At 43.5% G+C, this 23,277-nt stretch overlaps 1 protein-coding gene and 1 long non-coding RNA gene across 6 annotated transcripts in view; one reads left to right on the forward strand and one right to left on the reverse strand.

The window, feature by feature from the left end:
• The window catches only part of LOC111244514 (uncharacterized), a 102,179-nt gene that overhangs the window by 25,759 nt on the left and 53,143 nt on the right, over positions 1-23,277 (forward strand). Inside the window, exon 2 of one of the 5 annotated variants that reach the window (XM_086981220.1) lies at positions 21,235-21,417. The exons of 3 other annotated variants lie outside the window; for them this stretch is intronic. The gene's annotated coding sequence lies outside the window, so the exon portion shown is untranslated. Of the gene's footprint in view, positions 1-5,364; positions 6,146-21,234; positions 21,418-23,277 lie in introns of those variants that run through there. One more of the 5 variants, XM_086981223.1, reaches the window with a different exon arrangement.
• On the reverse strand, positions 1,770-10,095 carry LOC147757283 (uncharacterized). Its single transcript, XR_015322026.1, has 3 exons — positions 9,981-10,095; positions 2,325-2,435; positions 1,770-2,154 (listed from the first exon to the last, which is right to left on the reverse strand). It is a non-coding gene; the product is annotated as an uncharacterized LOC147757283 (long non-coding RNA).

Raw genomic sequence — 23,277 nt, forward strand, 5'->3', positions numbered from 1 at the left:
TCTGTAGAGTCGATAGCTGTTTGTGAGATGCAAGAAAAAAACTAATTAAGGGCAATAGTTAACGTCTGGATAAACAGATTTACATCGTATTTAATATCAACTAGTAGTATTCCAATTCATTGTCTTTTTTGTTATTCTTCGTTTGTTTCCTTATCGCAAACATATGATGCTCTGACGTCGTAGCTGCTAAACCCACTAAACCCTGGGGTGCGATGTACTCGGAGGCTGGTGGTCTGTATGGTGCCATGCGACATTTGTGGGACTCTGTTGAAGTTCTCGTAGTTATGAACTCGTTTGATGATGCTAATTAAAATTAAGCAGAAGAGGACGTGAACGAAGGAAATGCTAGCGTTTTTTCCTGAGGAAGAACTGATTCCGCAAAAAATGTTTTTAAGGAGATTTTTGCGATGTAATCATCTCCTCGTCCGGTGTCAACTAAGCCGAAAAACAAACTCGTACGTCGAATTGTGTAGAGCATTACGAAGACGTGAAACAGCCATTGTTTCTCTTTGCCGTTCTACAAAATGCGGCATCAAACGATTAGCATCAAAAGTCGTTTTTTCTTTACATCTTACGCATATTTGATACTCACAAGATTCTTTTGTTGTCCATTAGGTACCTATTTTTATGGATGTATGCATCTTTATAACCAAATAGTCATCGGTAGATCTGAGATAGACTGTAGGCGTGGTGTTTATTGAGATTTTATCTCGTTCTTTTTCTAGTTTACGTTTTCGAATTCTCCAGTGCGTGGTTCCTCTCCTGTGCCATGGCAGTATTGGGACGTTTTTTCCTCTTACCGTATGTGCAGGTATGATTGAGGCCTGCCAGGTTCGCCTGTCGTGGTCTGCGTCGCCGTCGACGTCGTCACCGTAGCTTCGGTAATTCGGTGGTGATGAAAATTGTCAAAACTGGCCACAGTTGCCAGGGGGCATCCGATAGCGTAACTGATGATGGAGCTACTGTTGTTATGGCTGGCGCAGACGCGACCGCGGTAGATGTTATGGACGTACAGCATCCGGCGGTGACGATGAACTCTTTGCTTTGCCCTTAGCGCCGTTTCCGTTGTGCTGTTGAAATTTCACTCGATTTGTCGTCTTAGCCCGAGTGCATTTTGTTTCCAGTATCTGCAGCAGTAACTGCTCCACCGCTACGTTCGTAACAGCTTCATCTAGTAGTGCTCTTATGACTACTAAGCCAAAGCTACCATTTGTACCACTTTCCCAGTCGGTGCTGCTTAAAAGTAGTCGCCGATGCTCCCGCTGCTGGCAATAGCGGTGCTATTTTTCCCATTGTTGTTCAGCAAAAGTTCCTGGTGCTCCTGTGAACCTTACAAGTCGGGATCGCCGATATCGTTCGCGCAAGGGGTCAGTCCGTCGAAAGCAAAAAAGTGCTAGGCTCGATAGCTCTGCTCACTCATTACTTACGCACGCACTCGCACAAATATGCATAGACTACATATTGAGACTTTTGCTGTCGTCTTTTGCGCCGTTACCGCTATTGCGGTCAACGCGGTCGTGGCAACGTTATGCTTTCAAGCCCACAAACCAGCGCTTGGAGCCAGCCCCCTGTGATGGTAATGATGTCGTGTCAAAAGTGAGCGTCGTCCAACATTGCCATCAACAACAGTCACAGGAGTCATGGCGGCGCCCGACAACTATTGCTATCATCCATGGCGTCGACTGTTGGTTGACCAATTGGAAACCGACGCGGACATATGTACAGACAGACAGAAAGGCAGCCGTAAGCGAGCAGGAGTTAAGGGCCATTATCAATATACAGCGTCAGGCAGCGCCTCAGAGACGAGCGAGCCGACGGCGGCAATAGGGCAAAGTAAAATTCAGTCAGGGATGGGGTGACGCTGGTGGAAATCGGCCGGCTTCATAGGAAGACGTAAGAAAGGAAAAATGGGAATAGTGTGAATAATGATGGCTTTATTAACGACAGCTGAGGCGCCCAACGATAACAGCAATCGGTAGCAGATATAATCGTAACAACTAGAACCCACGAGAGCTATAATAACTATTTAAATGACGAACAAAAATTTAGCAGAAGATTAAATCACTTATCCGCTCAGTGTCACCACCAGCGTTGCGGAGACCGTCGCTACGGCTGTTGCCATCATTGCGGCCGAAACAAGATAACGGGACGACGCTGAAATAAGCGAAGTAGATTTTTACAGCTTTCCACTTCCAAGCAAGTTTGCCACCGGCGGCAGATAAATGTTTGGTAAAATACATGTGCTTATATATATATATATAAGATAGGGAAGTTGTTTAGCTAAAGCCAGAAGAATACGGTATCTGTCAGGAAGTAAGACTTACTAATACAAAATTTATAGATGGGTCACTCATGTGAGTCATTAGAACTGATGCCGTACAATTTTGAGGACGGGACCTTCGCTTTGCGTCTGCAGTCCAAAGTAAACTTGTTACCTGTAGTGAAATGGTTAAAATCAGTATCTGTATTCGTTCGGTATTAAAAGCGGGTTGTGAAGTGACCATGTTGATGCAATAAAAATGCTTCTCTGATACCAGGGGGATAAGTAAATATTTTTGTTTAGAAAAGAGGAACTAGGTTTGCTGTTGCTGGCAAGACCTACGTACAGTTTAATTTTGGGTCTTGCCGTATATGTTTTGGGGTCTGTCCGTAACTATTACTGCACCCCATAGAAGTGTTCCTTTACAGAGATTTGTTTACATTTTTCGAGCGTCCCATCAGCCATACTTCGGGCCGGGTATCTTTTACTTAAATATGCACTAGATTTCCTTTTTACATGCACATTTTATGCAAAAAGAAGGCTTTACTGTATGGAAGTTCCCGTCGTCTGCAGACAATCTTCTCTATGACAGACAGAATTACGTGTCGCTAAAAAACGCACACTTAAGTAACCCCTAAAAACTCTGTAATTGACCCAAACTACCGCAAATTCAATAATACCGGGGATAGCAGTAGGCTAGTTTAACATCGCTTTAGCTGGTTTTCTGACCAAAGAAACTTCATGTAGGTCGGATGCCGGTCTGTCTCAACCTAACGATAGCCAAAGCGTAATCTTTCAATATGAGTGAGTATTCAAAGCACGGCAAAACCTTGAGTACTCTAATAAAGATATCATCACCCCACTATTATAGTAGTGGCCTGTGCTGCTATGTTAAAGTTTACATATCACCATTAATAACAGCAGCTGCATACAAAACTTCAGGTGGATCTATCTATCTGATACTTCAGGGCAATCGCAGTGGGCGATTATAGCAATGGTACCCAGCTGGGTCGATATCGGTGGCCCTTCAACTACAATAGCAGTGGCAACAGCAGCTTATACAGCAGTGGAAACGTAATAAAATCAGTGACAATATAAGCCCCACAAGCTCAAATCTCATAGCACTATCTAAATAGCAGTCGTGGCCCTAAAGTAATTCAGCGACGTTCGGTCGAAAACCCTTCAGGTACCGTGCCGGCGAAGCCCATCATCGAAGAGATCATCGCTGTGCAGAAAACTGGAAGGCGTATAAACAGCACAGAAACGGTCTAGCTCGGTTTGATACAAGCCAACAATTGAAAGCGACAACGAGCGTTTGCCGCGTTGGTTATAGTGGTAACGGCTGCAGTGGTACTATTGCCATTACCGCTGCAGCCGTTAAACGGCAGCAACCGTATCAATGCCATCACGAGTTCCAGCGCGCCTCGCCTTGTCAGTCAGCGAACTTCGGTAAACTACATAACCGTTACTGCAGTTGTTAGTGTTACAGGCATTAGTTCCAGCTCGAACATTCACTGCCGTCTTTATATTCCGCAACCACTGACCTCCTCCCACCTCGCGGCCGCCGCCGCCACTAATCCGACCCATGTCGTTCTGTTCATTCACAGATGTACAGATGACGATGGCCAGTCGTGTTCGTCCCGTTCGTAGAAATAAAAGTTGTAGTAATACAGAGTTGTGGCGGGACTGCAGTAGTCCTAAAATAGCATCAATGGTCATCACAGTTCAGTAGAATAATATGCCTAACGCGGTGATGACCGCCTTGATAGGAACGTCAGCGCCATGATATCCGTTGTTGCGGCTCTGGCCTCTGCTAGAACTTCTGCATCGTTTAGGGTATAAACAGTAGCTTCTTAGAGCCGCCGTCGTCGCTCCTCCTGTGGCTAATAGTCGATCGAGGCCGGCATTCTACCCTATGGCAACCTGTGTCGTTGTTGCTGCCGACATGGCCGTTAGGTTATTTTCACTGGCAAAATGCTTCGGCTTGGAGTCCGATTTTAGCGAGTGAAAAAGAAGCCTTCAGAGTAATAGTAAGATTTGTTGGTCAGTCGATCGTTTTCGTGGTCAAGCCGGCCGGTGCCAACAAACGAACCCGTGGACGGACAGCTGAAGCGAGTGGTCTGATCATGCGATTTTAAAGGACATTTGTTTTCTAAGGCGAGACTAGATTCTCGAAAACGTTGCTCAAACTCTGTCGACACGAAATAACCGACATCTTTGCATATATACACGCCTATTGCGCGAATATTATTCTTATTGTATGTTTTGCTTGCCCCTTAGCAATCGAACGATTTTTTTTGGGTCATTTGTGTATAAATTAAATTACGTGAAGTCCTGATGAGTTTATTACGTATTTTATTCTATAGAAGCATCTGAATGACACAGCCGATCGATGTCCAGATGTGCCGCCCTTCATATTGCTTTTTTGTATTTGCGAGGTAATACCCGTTTCGGTGGCCACGTTTACAATGTCAAGAAGTGATGCAACATATATAAAATGGTAAGGGTAGCACATTACATAAGGCAGAAAAGATCCGATCATTTAAACTCGAGATCAAAAAATATCTGTCCCTTTATAAGTGTCATAAGAGAATCCTTTACTTTTTCTTTCTTTCAACACAATCTACTACTAGAAGTGTAACCGAAAGAACATCGCTCTATCAGACAGTTTTATAGGTTAGCGTCTCATTTCTTGCTGATCAATTTGTTTATTTTTACTCGTCAGCACGAGTCTTTGAAGTAATACCCACATGAACAAAGTTGTGCAAAGCATGTTACATGCCCAATATCCATAGGAACCGTCAGCGCGAGAGTTTAGCATTATGTGTTTATACTTTAAGAAAAATATGTCTTGTCAGAAGCGTTTTTAAAAAGCGGATAATTGCCTCTATTCGACTAGGAAAAGCTAACTAATTGCCCATGGAGAAATAAAAGAATTTAACATATAAAGGTCTGACATAGTTTGCAACCCAGAAAAGCAACAAAGCGGACGGGCGTCTACTTGCTGCTAGGTCGCGACACGCTTTTCTGCTCGCATAGATGAATCGTTTAATGTAGGCGATCGTTTGGCGGATTTTTTTTGATGAGCTGTCATCTTTGTCAGTCAACTCCTGACAATATTTGCGATCAATTATGGCCAGCAGAACTTGCGGACACAGCATCATTTTTTAGCGACGACCTGGGCCAAGTCAAGACCCTTTGGGTGATTCCGCCGCTTCGTTCCCTATTTTTTTTTGTTTCGTTCTCTACCCCACGTATCGTAGTTTTCTCTCCATCTCAGATTCGTTATCGCTGTCTGCTCTGATCTTCTGTTCCGTTAAACGTAAGTGGCCTGTTTTTTTTCTAATGACGATGCAGTTTCAACGGCCAGCAGCGCCGCCGCCACCGCCGCTATCGAACATTCGAGAACCGCTTTTGCCGAAAAAACTTATTGTACCGAAACCGAAAGATGTGGCGTCTCGGGTCGAGTTCTGAGTCGGAGGTTTAAGCCGGTAACTTACGCACATGAGCCAGCTCCTTTTTTGTTGTTGCTACTGCTGCCTGTGTTGTAGTTGTTGTTGATGGTGCTGTGAGAGCAAGGGAGAGGTTCCCTTTGTAAGTGTAATTGGTTAAGCAAACGTTGGTTTCGTCCGACCGGCTGGCCCTGCAGCATGCACAGCTAGTCGTAGGGTGATCTGGTCTTTTGCTTCGACCAGCCGTCTTCAGCCGCATCTTAAAAACAACGCGCAGTGGGCATAACAACAACTTTGACGCTCACTAACGCCGAACTTATGCGGCTGGATCAGAGTTTTGATGCGTCTTGCCTTTTCCTCTCGTCTAGTGCCCCGTTAGATCGTGATCGCCTTTGCACAGAGCTGCTGCCAAGATGACTGCGCGGGTCTGATGGTAAGTCGCTATCACAGAGAAGTTCCACCCCAGTCACCAGATAAAGAAAAATATGGACTTGTCGTCTTGCCGATCCTCTTGTTACAGTACGATCCTACAGGTTTTAGCAATAGCAGCAGTGGCGAGAGTAGTAAGAGTAGAATAGTTTGACTGTCCTGCTCCTTCTTTTTGTGTCCTATTCCATAATAGATCCGTTGAGCAGACAACTGTTCTTTATCGTGTGATGCACATAGAGACAAAGCAGACGACCAAAACACATCAGTGGTACAATTATACAAAGAAGGGACAGAAGTCCAGACTTCTTCTCTATTTCGACTTTTAGAGGGTGTGCAGGCGGCGCGTACAACTCTATGATAGAGACAAAGGTGCCTCTCACTGACCAACAATACCTGTGCCCCGTTGTGGCACTTCTGTTGCTTTCTGCTACTTCTGCGATTTCTGATCTGTGTGTGTATGTGTATGAATGCCTCTGTAGACGTGTTTGAGGTAAGAGTCTTACGTAAATCCCCGAAACGCATAGAACCACTGTTGAGACGCGTTAGCAAACCGGCAAGCTGCCGATAGAAGAAGAAAGATCATGGTGGCGACGCCGGCGTCAAGAGCTACGATATCTGTGCCGTTGCTCAGACCATCTTCAGGGCTTCTGTGCATCTACACAGGCACCTTCTAACAGCTCAACAGACAAATAGTTATATATATAGCTATTTATATATGTATATATATGTAGATCGAGAGGCATGTTGTCGCGGTCGTCGCGAATCGTCATCATGCGATCAGTGAAAAATAGTCAAGATATTCGATGTCCGTTCGAAGTACGATTTTTTAGCAATGATCTGCCGCCGGATCAAGACAGTATTCACTTGTCTGACGTTCCCTTCATTACCAATTCCGAGATAAAAAAAAAACCTGCATGAACTTGGTGTAGGCTTACCTCATTAAATATATCAACACCGATGCGTGTTTATGTTATTGTGTGAGTGTGTGCGTCTGAGTTCCTATATACAATAGCTACAAATGCTACGCTGTTTGACGAAGACATCATTGGACATATGTTAATTTGGAGGAGGCGAAGACTGGAACACGGGGGAGGGGATGTGACCGAAGAAATTTGTATTTATTATGTCTGATGACTCTCGAAACAGGGGTTATTATTCAATGTTCTATCAATTATTATATTACTAAGCCAATTTAACAAGAAAAGTAAATCAATCTTTACATCTATTGCACATACGCTTTTGACGTTCAACAGTTTGTACGAAACCCCATGTTTAGCATCGCCGTCGTACAGGCTGACACGGTTTTCCGCTAACATTAGTCGACGGTGTACTTAAACGCTGCATAGATTTACACGAATCACAGTTCACTTTAAATGTTTTATCATATATTATTATAGATTTAATTGTACCGATCAAATAAACAGGGATGCGTGATGATATTACTGGGAAAATGAATGCGTAACGGTGGTGGCAGTTTAGATTGTGGGTGTGACATTACCATGTGGCTCGAGGGGTCCTCAATGTGTTGTCTTCCTTTCGGTTTCTAAACATCTTAACGTAGCAGCAGAGACAAGCGCACAGATAGGTACACCCGTTTAGAGAAAATGAGCTTCGTAAACCTTTATATGTGAGACTGTGTCGAACTTAAGCGTTGTATATACTCATACACACATTATAGTTCACTTCCCTCGTTGCCCTTCGATATTGACTTATGTCGCATTCAATTAAAGAAATCAGCATCGGGAAATCAATTCTGATTCTGACGATACGTCTAAAGAACTCTCACACCCAACGTAAACGCGAGAACTGCTACAGGCAACAACGATATTAATGTCAGTCAGTAACAAACAACGTAAAGAGACATGGCTAAAAAAGAACACAGTTATTATTTGACATGTCATTTATTATTGTTTCATTATATATCGGTTTTTGTTATTGGTGGTGCGGACCTCTCATTTTGTTGGCGGCGACCCCGCCGCTATCTTTGTGACTCGGTAATTGTTGCAGAACTGCCACTTCAGCTAAGGTCTGTGAGTGGGGCTCTGTTTCACATACGCAAGTAGCTGCTGTGCCGAGAAAAAATTGTAATCGCCCTGCTGTTTTTTTGTTAATGAGATCCCTGCGGAGAACGACTTGCAATAGCCGCTGAAAGCGTTGATATGAGCAATGGCTGCGACGTCTGCAGTGGCAGCAACGGCTGCAAATGGTGACTCGAGACGAAGGGTTGTGGGAAATAGAGAAAACGGGGAGTGGGGATTTGCGCGATTGAGGAAAGCCAACATCGACGGGAACATTGCAACTAAACAATAAGCTTCACCGTTTTCTTTGACATTATTGTAGACGAACTCATCTATATCTAAATGGTTGGGGGTGATCGGCGTAAGCGATGCAAGGCTGTTCACAACCGAAACAGAGATGCGCACTTGGAAGAGGAGATGCCTGATGGGTGCGCGTACCGCAACATTTCAGGCCATCGTTTGAGAGAAATTAAAAGCAAGATTTATCTGAAACAGCTGCCCATCGATCACCATGGACAACTGGCATATGGAACGGCCATCTATGGCACTCACCCTTCTCACCCATAACGGCTTTTACGGTCGTCCCACGACAGCACGTCTAAGTTAATGCTAGTCTAGGCTATCGGTTTATTTTCCAGAACCACTACATCGTTCGCATAATGGGGATGTGCATTGTACGGACCCGGCAAGTCTCACAAGTGTGCAGAAGCACAGTCCGGTGTATTGGTGCCTGTTTACAGTCTCATACTATGCCTTTTTACGCAGAGCACGAGCATCGGAATTCGAGTATAGAGAATAAGTCAAAGGTACAATTAGCTTACATAATAGAAATACCTATGTTAATATACGATCCGCGGTGGCGAATGTCAGTGCATCAGTCGCAGTGGCAAGATAGCTAGCATTCAACTACCGTATGCGTGTGGACATCTTTACAAATGCATGTGCATGTGTAAATACTGTGAACATGTGCATGTGCAGATATACTTACTTGTGGTAATTATGGATACGGATTGTTAGTCGGCTAAGCAGCCGACGACTCATGTACAAATCCTAAAGGATTTTAGTGAATTATCTGATGATGACGGCGGCTGATATTTTTTGAGCGTGTCAATCGTTGATTGATTGATCGTTTCTGACTATGGATCGAAGCCTGTACAGCAATCTGCCCCGTTGTATAAGGTAATAAAGTGTGCAAAAGCGGGACTAGCGGTCATGACGACGATGATAGTATCAGGTACGCCGTAACACCTAGCCGTTCGCAGCTGTGGTTTGTGCTATTTGGTCCAATACGTCCACCGAAGCGGCACTGAGCACGACATTTGCTATTATCTGGCAACCGTCGTACAGGAAAGGGAGCTGGGGGGAAAAGGGGACTGCTACCCCTTGTGTCACACCAACAAGCAGAACGGCATATCTCTTCCGAATCTCTTTCTTTTTTCCGCCCTGCCATATTGCTGCACTGGGAAAACATTCGTTCCATTGAGCGCGATCACGTTCACCAGCCCGGTGCACCACAACAGCATTGGCAGAGAGTTCACTAGGCAGTAAAACATTCCCCATATCTCACGGAGTGACTTAAGGGCGGCGTCCGTTGAACGAAGTGAACAATGACGGCAAGCCGAATTGACAGAATGGAGAAAAGGGGGTATCGTGTCACCATACTATAATATGTTCTCGCTAGGAGAAAGACAAACGCAGCTGAAAGAACCACGGCACCGCCGATCTTTCGTCCTGCTACTCGGAACAAATTTACGACGGAAGGAATAATTTGCAGCCGCTTCAGTCAAGATTGCTACCATTATTACTAGTGTTTTCGCTTACCGAGGTCAATGAATGAGCGAGTGACTGGATAAGACACGGGCCGGAACGTTACGGACGTCAAAAGGCCATATCGCTGCTGCCAATGTACGCCCCTTGATACAGTCATACCTGCAGCTACGTGGACAACAGTAAAAAGTTAGACAATAGTGAGCGAGAGGGACTAGTTGCGTGTAGTGTGCCTAGGTGGCGCGCCTAGCGTGAACAAAAAACTGGAAACGCCGCACGCGAAAACATAGAAAAACCGAAAAAAAGCATGATAGAAAGCGTTTTGCAGCTAAAACGCCGCGCAGCACAAACACCGCTGTGCTGCCTCACGACTTAACATAGTAAATGTTACGCGGCAATATAACCATTTCGTGCATAATTGGAGTTAAATAACGCCGAATATATGGTATATATTCTAAGGAAAGATATAAAGAATTAAACGTGTGTTCACTATCTCCTGTTCTGACCTGAGGGAATACGCTAATGAGAAGTTCTGTTCGCTACCTATTAATTTCGATTTGTCGCGTACCTGAGAATGGATACTGTGGGAACATGAAAAACAGGCATGGCAGCACCCATTTATATAGAGGCTAGTTCGGGACTTACCGTTAATTCACACAAAGTTGATTCAGGATGCTCGGAAATTTCAGCCGGTTGGAAAATAATTGCTCCATCTAGTGTCACAGGCATGATGTGAAAACTTTGTGTCATTTCCGATTTGCTGGTTGAAAGTTTAAGCCAGGGAGAAAAACCTCTATTTTTCGAGACGCAATTAGATGTTTTCAGCTTGGCGACGATTCAGACACGCGTTAAGATCAAGAAAGGATTCCACGGAAGCCTTGACGTGCCCTTGACGACGTTCCGCGCATTTAGTGACATTCAGAACACTATACTTCTTCAAAGCCTTCGAGCCAACTATGAACCCAAGTTTTCTTTCGAGAAGTTCATTTAAGGCGATAATGCGCACGGACCGATCAACGCTGTCATCGCAACAGATGTTCAGGCACCTTTGTGAAACTAAAGTGACACTGACACGTATCTTTCAGGCTTGGCAAAGATAAGGTCTAGCAGTCGACTTAAAAATGCCTGAAGACAAAGGCAACAGCTTGCGGGAATTAAATTTCGAGGGTGCGTTCGAGCTTGCCGTCCTTCAAAGTCTACGACGTTATGGTGCCAAAATGACAAGTAGCGGGATGGCAAACTAGCTATAATTGTAGGTATAGGTAATGACCAAAAAGTAGCCATAGCGGTAAAACAGGACCACTTTTGCTAAAAACGAGGTACAATACGAGGTAGAACAACTGTTTTAGTCAAAGATCTACATGAACAATGTGCATCAGCTCGATAGGACAAGGGAAAAACAAAGCAAACTAACCGTAACTTTCAACTTATAGTCGCCGAGAACGACTTCAAAGAAGCTTCATTGTTTTTCTTTTGTTAGACTGGTATACAACGAATTTTACAAAAGAAACATTACTACCGCTGTTGTTGTCTACTGATGTTGTATTCGCTCTCATCTAAGTGTGTAGACGTAATTACTTGGGATCCCATAGTCGAAGCTGCCGACAATCCATTGAGATCTTTCCAATGTTCGGTCGTTAGAGTGCCGGCAAAAAGTGACAAGGGGAAGCTATTGGAAACTAAAAATAGAAAGCCTTCATATGATAGATATCCATTCAAACCCATTAACAAATAATAACGCCGGTATTACTATAACTACCCCGTAGAATTGCTGGTTGAACGTACGAGGTCTAGTCGAGTACGTCGTTCAGAGCAGGCTGTGTTTCAAAGTTAAGATTAAATGTCGGGTCGTTTTTGCTAAATTGCCCGCAGTTATAGTTCTCTATCCTTTCAATTGCACCTGTGTATTCAGTTTAGTTGTACCGACATACTTTTCCACTACTACTCACGATGTAGTTACAATACGAACCTATAATAGGGAGCCCAATGGGTATTTGTGGTGCTGAGCTAGCGGCTTGGTGACCGCTGTCGTCGTCGCCATTCTGTAGCTCTATTCAGCGGCAGCGAAAACGACCGATCTATTGATTTCTGCTCGGAATTCTGTCGGTTACTAAAGCTGTTGATATGGGCTGGTCAGCGCTCAGCTGGTTTCCAACGTTTAGGCAAAATCTAAGGCGGTATCAGAATATCAAGGAATAGATGCTACTGGCAATAATACCTTCATCGACGGGATATTATGCTATTTGAAGAAGAAGAAGAAGAAAATAGTATATTGCGTTTTGTCGTGGTGTTCCACTTCTGTCGGAATATCGGAGACCCAAGTACGCTTACTATAGTTGACTAGTGAACACCTATACGAATGGGTAACACCATTGGTTTCTGTTTGTAAGTATACTTAAGACAACGAAAACGGGTATATATATTAAGAAAAAAATAATAGTAATGCCTTATATTGAAACCAGCCTCAAACTATTCAAAGATATCTTACCAGCCAGTATGTACGCTTTCCAAGCTTTACACCTAAATGCGAGTTGTCTCGAGTTTTAGGTCTGGTGCTACCGATGGCTGGTTCCCAGCATGAAAACAAAGTGTGTCCATGCTCGGATCCGAAATTCGGACCCAGGTGTATTTCCGTTAGCGCGACCCATTTCATACCTGGCATAAATGAATCGTGGTGGCAATCTAACACAGTGAGAGCCTCAAAACACTTCAAGTGTGTTTGCACAGCAAGAACCTCTATCATGTTCAAAATACATAAAATTATTATCGAATAGTGAAAAGTTCAACTATCGCTGTTTAGCCGGTAAATACATAATGAAATGAGTTCCAGAGGTGTTCGGTTGTAAAAACGAGAAGCGATTCCGTTGTTTACGTTGAACGTTGGACGAAGGGTAAGATATTACGCTTGGAGATTAGTTCCATGAGCTAGCTAGCTACCTTGTGAACATAGACATTCTATATCATTCCGTCAATTCAAGGCCTTACGATAGTTATCAATTTCGTTATTCGATTTCATATTAAACAGACAAACGCCTGAAGCCCTTTTCAAAGCTCGGACATGTCATTGCTGATATCGTCGCGGTCTAGTTAATTGGCTAAGAGCATGGCTGTGGGGATCGGGTCGTGGACTAAGGAAGGGGGTTATGACCATTACGTTGCTGGCCACATCGAGATGGCAACAATCAAAGGCTTGCCCTCGAAGTGCACGTGAAAAATTGTTGGTCGTCAAGTAGGTATGACAGCTACATAACCTGGTTTTCTTTGAAAAACATACAGTTTCAGCAGAAGATGACGATTGCGTTCTCCGCCGGAATAATAAAAGTGCCAGCAAAACTCCTATCGATATTGTAAGTAGACTAGCGATCATGCACGTATATTTATTCAAATATCGAAAACGTTTACTTCAGCGTTGGTTTGAATAGTATCTGTTATGTTGCTATATGTTATATGTCCATCGTATCAGTGGCCCACACTGCCAGATGCATTGATGTGACAATAATTATCGCCCAAAAAAAAGTAACGTTCTATCATCTATATTTTTAGCTAGCCTACCAGATAAAAAAGAGAGTTGTTTGTGTTCATTGAATAAGTATAGGACAAAAAAAAGTGGGCACGATGCATGTTAAAAACGGCATCAATAACAATAATAAGAATTATTCTCTGAGAAGGACGACACTCGATGGTATTCAAAGTCCTTCATTTTACGGAGTATCGTTGTACTCACCGACCTATATCGTTGTTGACTTTGCCTCATTATAGCAGTATCTCGCTGAGAAATGCTGCTATGTAAAGCAATGGCAAAGTTTTCCTGTAACTTTCCTTTCGCTTGAGTAGATGATTATTATTTTCTGTATTTTTATTAACAAAATACATATCGAATTGTTAAAGGCCTTTGCTATTAGAAATATGGTGGAACTTTTGTGTTTATTGACATTGACGTTGTGCGCGGTGACGTCAGTGAATGAATCGACAAATGACGATGGGCTGGTAAGCGGCCTTCTTATAGTTCCTTTAGTAACACACGGGCCTATGTAGGTTCGCAGCTACAAGTTTCCACAGCGTGTATATTTAGTACTGATGTGTTAAGTCACGTCTGGGCAGCAATGTAACGGGCGCATGTTGAGATGACAAGTCATGACGGCCGCAGGAGTTGCAGCTTTTCCTTTACCTGATAACTTCAATGGTGCCACCTCTGGTGATGGTTAACGGCACAATTGGGTGAGCAGCATGATGGGTTATCGATTTGATTGGCACCCGCTGGACGTTTCATCTTCGGTCTGACGCCTCCTTTGTTACCGTTATTCATACACTGTTATGGTTTTTCTTCGTGTACCACTATCACCGCGAAGTACACAGGATGCTCTACGCATAACTCACTCTGGATGCATTTCGTCGCCTGTGCCCCTCTTCTTCAACTTGCACGGGTGGACGACGGCCATGAAGTAATGTGACGGCAAGTTACCAAAAACAAGTTTCCGGTTAATTGTAGAACAGCTAACACGGTTCTGTACGCGCTACCGTCAGAAAGCCGCGCAGGCTGCCATCTGTTGGTTTTCGATTCGTTCGATACGGTACTACACGCGGCGTTTAGTGATTATATGTAGCCATACGCAGTGGCTGTCGCGGGGGCTGTTGGCTGTTATGTATGTCGTGCCGGTGCTGTTCGAATGACAAAATGGAGAGCAACGGCGAACGGTGTTGAACGGATGATGCAGGACAAACAAGGACCGTTTGGACGGATAGTCGCATAAACGTACATTACAGATCTATGCACACGCAGGAGGCAAACGAACATAGCATAAAAAATGAAGAGAGACGGGAGGTAAAACCGCAAGCTAAGAGAAGTGGCGCCAACTTCGTCCAGTACGGCCCTATTGAAACTGTCACATTCGCCGAAGGCAATCTATAACCTATTTGTCTCAGCGAAAAGCGGCGAAGGCTTCCCTAGATATATATAACATAATATAAAACGACAGTGGTAACCACAAAAACCCGGTGCAACTCTTCAGAGTAATAACAATTGCTGGGAAATTTTCGAGCCAACGGCGCATATGAGTGTGTGAAATGGGAAATTGATTGTTGAATATTGTGAGACAAATACATGCATATTGAATGAATATGCCTCATAGAATCGGAATTTGGAGGTATAGTAACTGAGTTCATCTACAAACTCCATCGTTGAATAACATAGTTTTTTTATTTTATTCAAGCATTGCCTAGATAAAGGTTCAAATGCAATCTTTTGAAGTTTTCTGAATCTGCAATAGAAAGTACTGATTTAACCTAGACTCGATAGGAGATATTATGAAACAGCATTACTTACAAGAACATTTTTTTTTTCATTCCTTAAACAAATGAAAACAAGCTATTCGAACGGATGCGATTTTACAAATCACTTATAGAACGGACTACGTCGACTGGCGAGGCAAAATTACCTCCATTACTCTACATTGCAGTTGTCCCTTGATATACAAGCAATGTCTGTTGTCCGTCTAGCTTCCATATCAAAAAAGCAGCTGGCCACAGTTACTTGACGGATCTAATTCAAGTTGAACCCGGACGCGTCAGTATATCGCCGTTTAGCGGGACCGTGCGAGACTTTAGGCTGCATATCGGATACAGTGAAGTGAGTTGTCAATGGCGACGCGTCGTTAACGTGCCAGTCACTGGCCAGTTCATACCAGCATAGCAACGACGGTATCGACAGGCGATATCTTATCCGTTGCTCTTTTCTGATGACTCATAATTTTTCACTTGTTACCTAGAGATCCAAGGTGAAGACGTCAGCTCCCGTAAGCTCCGCGACCCCTGCTATCCTTGCCTCGACCTCCCGCGTGTCCTTGTATCCTTTGCAAGCTCCGCTAATGGAATAAGTTGAAACTTTTTAGCGCACGCAGTTTGTAGCATGGCGTCTTTGTCCTCAAGCAACTGCGAAGCCACAAGGCTCAATATGCAGTAGCTAGCACGAGCTACAAAGCCTAAGTATCTAAGACGATGCACACCTCACCACTATGCTGTTGTTACTATCTGATAAAAAGTACCTGCCACCGTGCGTGTTAGCACGATGGCGGAATTGAACCTATTGAACCTATATACCTACACGGAACTCCACGGTGATCCAAAAAAGCCAACACCAGTAGCGTGCTGCTAGAGTGCTCTGCAGTCTTGCATCGGACGCTGAGTTCGTGAGACATTTTACGATGACAACGTCAAGAAGAACGAAGATGACGGGATAAGAGAGCCAGCCAGTTAACTTTCTACCTCTACTACAAGACGGACCAAAACGCCGATATCTGTGATGACAGAGGCATTAATGCACAGTTGTACCCCGGACGTGGTTAGGAACCACAGCTGGCTAACAATTTACCATCTATCTTTTGTATATATATATATATATATATATATATATGCAGGATATATATAGTAATCGTATATAAGATGTGCTTATGGGACTCTGCTACTGACTTGGTGACTAGCCAGAACGCGTCGTGGCAGTCTTCTTGTCCTTGTGTGCAGTGCCCAATTCATTGTGTCTTAAAGCATTTGCCCCTGACGGGCGAGCTGCACTAACGATAATTGGCCATTGCAGTCATGTCAAATAAGTTGGTCAGGCCAGTCATATACGGTTTAGCCAGATTATCATGCCGCTATCAGGCGGTCCATGCTACTATAGTCTGTTCCATAATGACCAACGCCCACCACGTATTGTACTTTGGGGCACTGCTTTGGTCGAGGGAGAGGGTTTGTCAAGCCACGCCGAGTCGAGCTAAGTTGAACTTCCCGCGGAAGACATCAGTAACTTAAAAATATGAAAACAACAATTGCTCGTGTACCTGCACCGTTTTTTTTCTCATGTGTTTGTTGGCTTGCACAGGAATAATATGCATGCCAGTGTAGCAAATTATGGCAATGCTTTGATGCACGGCGATACAGACTAACAATTTGTGTGGGAAATTTGTAAAAGAGTAACGATAATGGGCAGTTTCCCTTACCGGCCGCTCCCCGGCCGAAAAATTTATCTAAATAAACCGGGAAGAGACTGGGCAGAGTAAACCCTTGGACGAAGTGAACATATTTCAAAATATGACTATTTTTACCGTAGGCGATCAACCTGTTGTGGGGAGGTTCACTATCGATCGCAACGAGCTTTACGAGATCAAATCACAATCCTGAAACGAAACTAGAGCTGGTCGAGCTTTAAATTAGCAATCTCTTTGTTCTTATTTGTTTTTATGAGCGCCAGGCAAGCATCACTGCATCGAAAATCACACAAGAGGGCATTTTGTTATTATACTTTTTACCTGAATTGACTTTCACACATTTACTGCAATAGAAGAAAAGAAACAGGCCAGAAAAATTATGAGCGTATGCCACTTTCAAATTTTCGTTCTACGCAGAAATTCTATATGCGATGCGTAATAGAAGCAAGATACAGGAATATTTAAACGGCTATAGAAGATTTGATATATTTTCATCGACAGCTATGGATCGCTACCATGGCAAATAATACACAATGGATGCGTTTGATTTCCTCTCTTCATCTATTAATCGTTGTTGTGTGCAACGTCAACGTGGGAGCCCACATCTATGACCTATGCTGGCGTTCTTGTGCGTGCGAACGAAAAACAGAAAATACTACATCATCATTCGCGTCATCATCGGGACTGCTGCCGATGCTGTTGTTGCTGTTAAGAGAAATAAAAAAACGTGTGACAACGTTGATGTATACAAAAATTCTCTTGCCCGCCAAAGTTTTACGGGCTAACCTCGGATTGGCGCTGAAGCTTTTACTCGCGGCGCCGTCGGTATCGGCACAAGTTATCAGTCAGACACCCCTTCCATTCATTCTCTCTTAAACGCCGCACCACCCCCCTCTCAGAATTTTGTTGCTTTTAACTAGACAACCACAACAACAGCAATCGCGACTATTCCCGCGATGACTGAGGCAACGTGAGGGGCAGCAGCGGTGAGGAGTACGCTGTTATGCTTATGATGTTGATCCTCTTTTCTCGTTTAGCACTTGCGATAATCTGCTGCCGCTACTCTTGCTGACGATGGCGACGTGGTGTTGAATGGCAACGCTTCTGCATGCAAAATGAAGTTGCCACTTCACCACGTCACTGAAGTTGTCGTTGTTGAGGGGAGGCACGTGAGGTACCATACACACGGAAAAGATGAGAGAAGCGTACAGGGGAGTAAAAAATAGCTATGAAGTTTCTTAGGGTGTTGTTTGGTGACAAATTTCGTAGTAGGACCACACGGGAGAGAGGACAACGGCAGCCGGGGGTACTGACGTGGCGACGTGGAACGACGTGAGAAATAAAATGGCTGGCTTTCAGTAAAAGGAATGATAATAGCTCAATAGTTTTCAATTTCGGTTCGTATGCTATTGTTGCTAGTGGAAACGGTAGACCACGGCGTGGTAAGCTAATCCCTGAAGCAGTAGACAATGGCTTAAGCTTTTGCCAAAGTTTATTTTGAAACTCTAAGTTTTTAGCATTTCGCTTTATTGTCAACTACATTTCAACGAACGAACTAACTTCGAAAGAAGTTCACTATTTGTGCCAAAACTGCTTAACAACCTTGTGCATTGAATGTACTACCCTAGATTCAGAGGAGACAACTAATTAAATTGTTGGCATTTTTATGATCCTGCCAACCTTAACATGCAATTCCAATAGCTGAGAAGATTGGCTGGTTACATAAGACGAACACTCGTTCTATTCGTCATGATACTATATGAAATACGTCATGATTGTAAATAGTTTTCGAAAAGTTGGCTTACAACAGTAATTGTCTAAAGTTCAATCTTTGTCTTGACTTCATTACATGACAAGATACTCTGTCAGTTCCGTTCAGTGGGTAAAGCTCAATAAACGTTGAGTTTTCAAATCAAACGTAACTTTAGCGGTTCTTATATACATATATATATATATATAAAAGAAAAGTCAAAATCCAAGAGAGCCAGGAGGCGGGAGGCGTTTACCTGCCAATTACATCTAGCTCCATGAAGATCTGCGCTGCTGTTAACGCTGCTTCATTTCCTGCAGCCATCAATAGGGTGCCGATTCTGCATTGGCTGCGTAGGCAATGCAGACATGTCCCCATGATAGTTTGTAGGTAACATATTTGTCTGCTAGTCATAGGGACATGTTGAGGTCTAGGTTCGAACCCGGGCATAGACACACTTAGTTCCGTGCTAGGAATGTTTGACGGCGATACCGGACGTAACACTGGAAACACAGAAGCGACGCGGACGTAGAGCATTCGTTACACTTGACTTACTTTCAACTTTGCAGGCCAGCGGCGGGCAAAGTTGCGGCGTCTGCTTCTGTTATTGATGCGGTCCCCGTCATTGTGAAGTGCTGCTTTGAAAGTGTCGTATCGTTTAGTTCGCTCTTGCGGTTTAAGCGAGCTACTCTAGCTGCGTTTCCTGCGCGGTCGCTACGTAAAGATCGTGACTGTGGGCAGCGGTAGTGTTGAGGCTCAGATCACCCTTAGCGTGCTGCTCTTCGGGGGATGAGCGACGTCAGGAAGCTGCTACAACATTACTTGTAGCACTTGGTAGCACTAGTAGTAATTCGAGCAGCTTTAGACTATGCGCTAAACTGAACAATATATACGGCAGTATAAAAACAACCGTGGCCAAATAGGGGCACATGAGTGAACAGACAGTTGCAGTCCCCGCTGATCTCCTTTGAAATAACATTATATAAAAATTAAAAAATAAAATTGTACAATACTGTAGTTCATTGCTTCTTCTTCTTCTAGTTTATTGCTATGTACCATACTGTACATAGCAATAAACCAGAAGACATTGCTTTACGGTATGAACCTGATAGAAGCGATTAGAGCGAACTGAGAAGCTAATCCAATGTTTATTCTAGCGCATATACAGGCAGTTCCGAATGCCTCTGCAAGGGCATGCCTCCGTATATACAGGGGGCTAAGTTACTTTTCCTTGTTGATTTGCCGTCCGACCGTATATGGTGTTAGAATTACGGGAGACATACAAACGTCTGTCTCCCTTTTAATTCTATGCTCGGCTGCCAAACAGCGGAAGTATGGATTGTTCGAAACCAGAAATGTTACCACGTATAAATGCGTACACCTATATAAGCTCCTGGCCTTGTGTGCACTTGGCCACAACTTTACTGACCTTGTATCTACAAAAACATTCACTGCCGTCTGGAGGTTAGTTATGAAAGATACAATGTTTTCTACTAACCCTAATCGTACGTCATACGACAAGTCATGCCCCACCGAAATACCCAAATGAGCATTTCTACCTTTATGATATCTTTAATAACGTCAATAATAATATTGGGCAACTTGCCCCGGTGACGTCACAGCCACGGGGCGCTTTTCTTCGTGGGTTCGATGTATGGATACTTTTGTTTTTGCAGAATCCTTTGATACAACATAAACTTCTTTGAAGCTACTGTAACATCCCTACACTGTTCACATGAAATAATAACCATTCGTGAAGAGTTATCGAAGCGATAGTATCATCAGTGCACGAATGCATAAAATCTTGATCGAAAAATCTACCGTCCGCGTATTTTCTTCAGTCGCAGGACAGTGCATCAGGACAATGAACCCAACAACCTTTAGCGATTGTTTGGTGTTGTGGAATTATATTTCATTTTCCTGGATATTGGCTTTGTCGTCATCGGCTGTATCAATCAAATCACTTTTACTACTTCGTTTAGGACAATTCAATTTCGTCAGAAAGCCTTGAAATAAACCACTTCTAGTCCAAGTACTTCAGTCTCCCGAAAGGATACGATGAGAAATAAATGTACGTTTATGTAATTTGCCTCTTATTCAATAAACTGGAGTTTTATTGTGCATATTCTACGAATTAATTTTTCGTAGGCTCTGCAGATTTCTGTTTTATATAATAGGAAGCTTTGTAGATTAACGAAGTAACAATGCTCATGACCGGCTGAACTGTAAGGTTACACCGCTGTAACATAAACACCGACGATGTTGCCTCAACTTGACATTAATATGTTGGCCAGCTGGATAATTATCTACCAAAACGAGGGATTTGAGCTCAAGTTCTGTAAGTTACCAGAGATGACTGTAACGATTCGGTATATTTTAAGTTGAAATATTCAAGATAGATAAAAAAAAAAAGCATTACAAGAGTTATATGTAATGAAGCACACTTGAAAGTTGGCCTAGACGACACATAGGACTGGCTAGCCGTGTGCGTCTTTTCATCGTAATCCATATGCAAGTACAGCGCAACTATGGGACAGTTTTTCAATACATGGCTTTCGTGCTTTGATCTTCATTTCAGCTCATCGTTTCCAACCGAAGAAGTTTGACCGCGATCTTTTTGTCACATTGGTTGACACAGTCCGCTGACCACATCATTAGCATCGCTAAGTACCTACGATAACACATTTTCAGTCAGGATTATTAGAAGTACGGCATACACGAGCGCCATTTTGAAGGAAACAAACTGATGTTTGGACTAACGGTGAGTGGGTCCGCAGCCAGCCGTACTGCCGAAAATTTGTCGCACGCCAAATGCCATGCTACCTTTACGGACGGCTCGAAAAATCCGTGCTAGAGCGAGCATCCGCTATTATGTGCTATGCTCAACTGCAAAGTTAATTGAAACATGCTACTCAACACCAACGAAGTCGACAGAACACAATACATCTTTATTGTTTACTGTATACTTTAGCGAAAAGGCAAGAAATAGCATATACTATTGGAAAAATGAAAAGGGCTATCTGTGTGTCAGACGATGGGTGATACCATAAACCAAATAATCGGTTTAGATGGCCATGAATGATAACAATAACGGTACTAATCATAGAAGCGGTTTTAGTTCTTGCACAAAGCTGGGTGGAGCGTGATTAGATGGAAACATCTGATGAGGTCCACAGAAAAGCCCATAGGAACTGCTGCCGATTGAGCTACTGCAGTGACGAGTGCTGCTTTTGCTACAACAACTAATCCACAATTTGCTATTGTAATTGTTACTCCTGCAAATGCTCCTTCAGGCGCTGCCGATGTCGGTGTAGTTTCCCAGATGAATATCATCGTCAGGACCATGCTTACGACAACCTGAAGGAGCGTAGCACAGTCCAAGCACAGGCATATAGGTGGCAGTCTTATTCGGTGGGACGTGGATGCCATCTTTTGCCCGGGTCTATCTACCTACCTAGTGCAATAAACGCAGCAGAATAGGCTGAACAGCGGCAGCACCTTCCCTGTTGTTTTTTCCAGAGTTTCCCGTTCCCCCAGAACCAAATTCATCGAAAGATGGTCAGCAAGTTGAGAGCAGCTAGTTACTGAGACAGTTGGACGTTTTGTATCAGCTCCAACGATAAGGCCACCCGTCACCACCACAACTAATCGTTGGATGTCACTTTTTTTAAGTGAACTGTCTCTCATCATTAATGTAGTGCAACATTTGGTAGTGATGGAAAACCTAGTATCTTTCGGCAATGGGTTTAATGGACAGCTATTTAAATCGAGCGGAAGAACGGGTTTGCTCGTACTTTCACATTAGACATTTATTTTATTCCCTTAATAGCGGTATTGTACTGATTAATTTTAGAAACTTGGGCCTGGTTAGCCGCGCAGCAACTTGATAATAACTAACTTCGTAACTAGCATAGGCTGCATAATGGGCGCAATAGTTAACTCACTTACTAGTTGTTGAACATTATGACCAGCGTCACTCCCGTTTTACCGGTCATAAAGCGTTTAAATTCGTGGCCACAATGGACAAGTTGTCAGGCTGATCTTGTCCAGGTGCCACCGCACGAGTGGTTTTTTTAGTTTAGAGTAACAATAATAGAATAATGACAATATTAGGGATTGCAGATATCAGTGGTCACCAAACGTTGTTGAGTGGAGCATCTACTATTAGATCTACCGTCTCCTACTAAACGACAGCACATTTTTTTAGTAATAATAGTAACATCACATTATACAATATGTGCATGAATATATCGTATCTACCAGATGAATATATCATTAAGATAAACGATTACTCGTACGACGTCGAAATTGTATTTCTGCTGCATTGCCACCGACTAGACCTTTACGAATCGCCCTGGGGGGATAGGGGTAAATTAACCGAATGCGAATAAGTCTATCATCGAACAATATCGGCCCGCCGCTCACTCATAGCGTTAACATTGACGATAGTACACTGCCGTCATAGTGTCACAAGGCTTCCAGTAATAATGATCACTTAGACTAGAACGTGGTAGAATTATGATTGAAGTGTATGGATCGGTAACGAGCAAGTAGATGTTTGCCAAAGTTAGCAGCAAGAAAGGACCGATACTGCCATCCCCTATTGTAAGGCGTATATATA

This window comes from Varroa destructor, unplaced genomic scaffold (genome assembly GCF_002443255.2).
Source record: "Varroa destructor unplaced genomic scaffold, Vdes_3.0 BEIS01000002.1, whole genome shotgun sequence".
Classification (NCBI taxonomy): Eukaryota; Metazoa; Arthropoda; class Arachnida; order Mesostigmata; family Varroidae; genus Varroa; species Varroa destructor.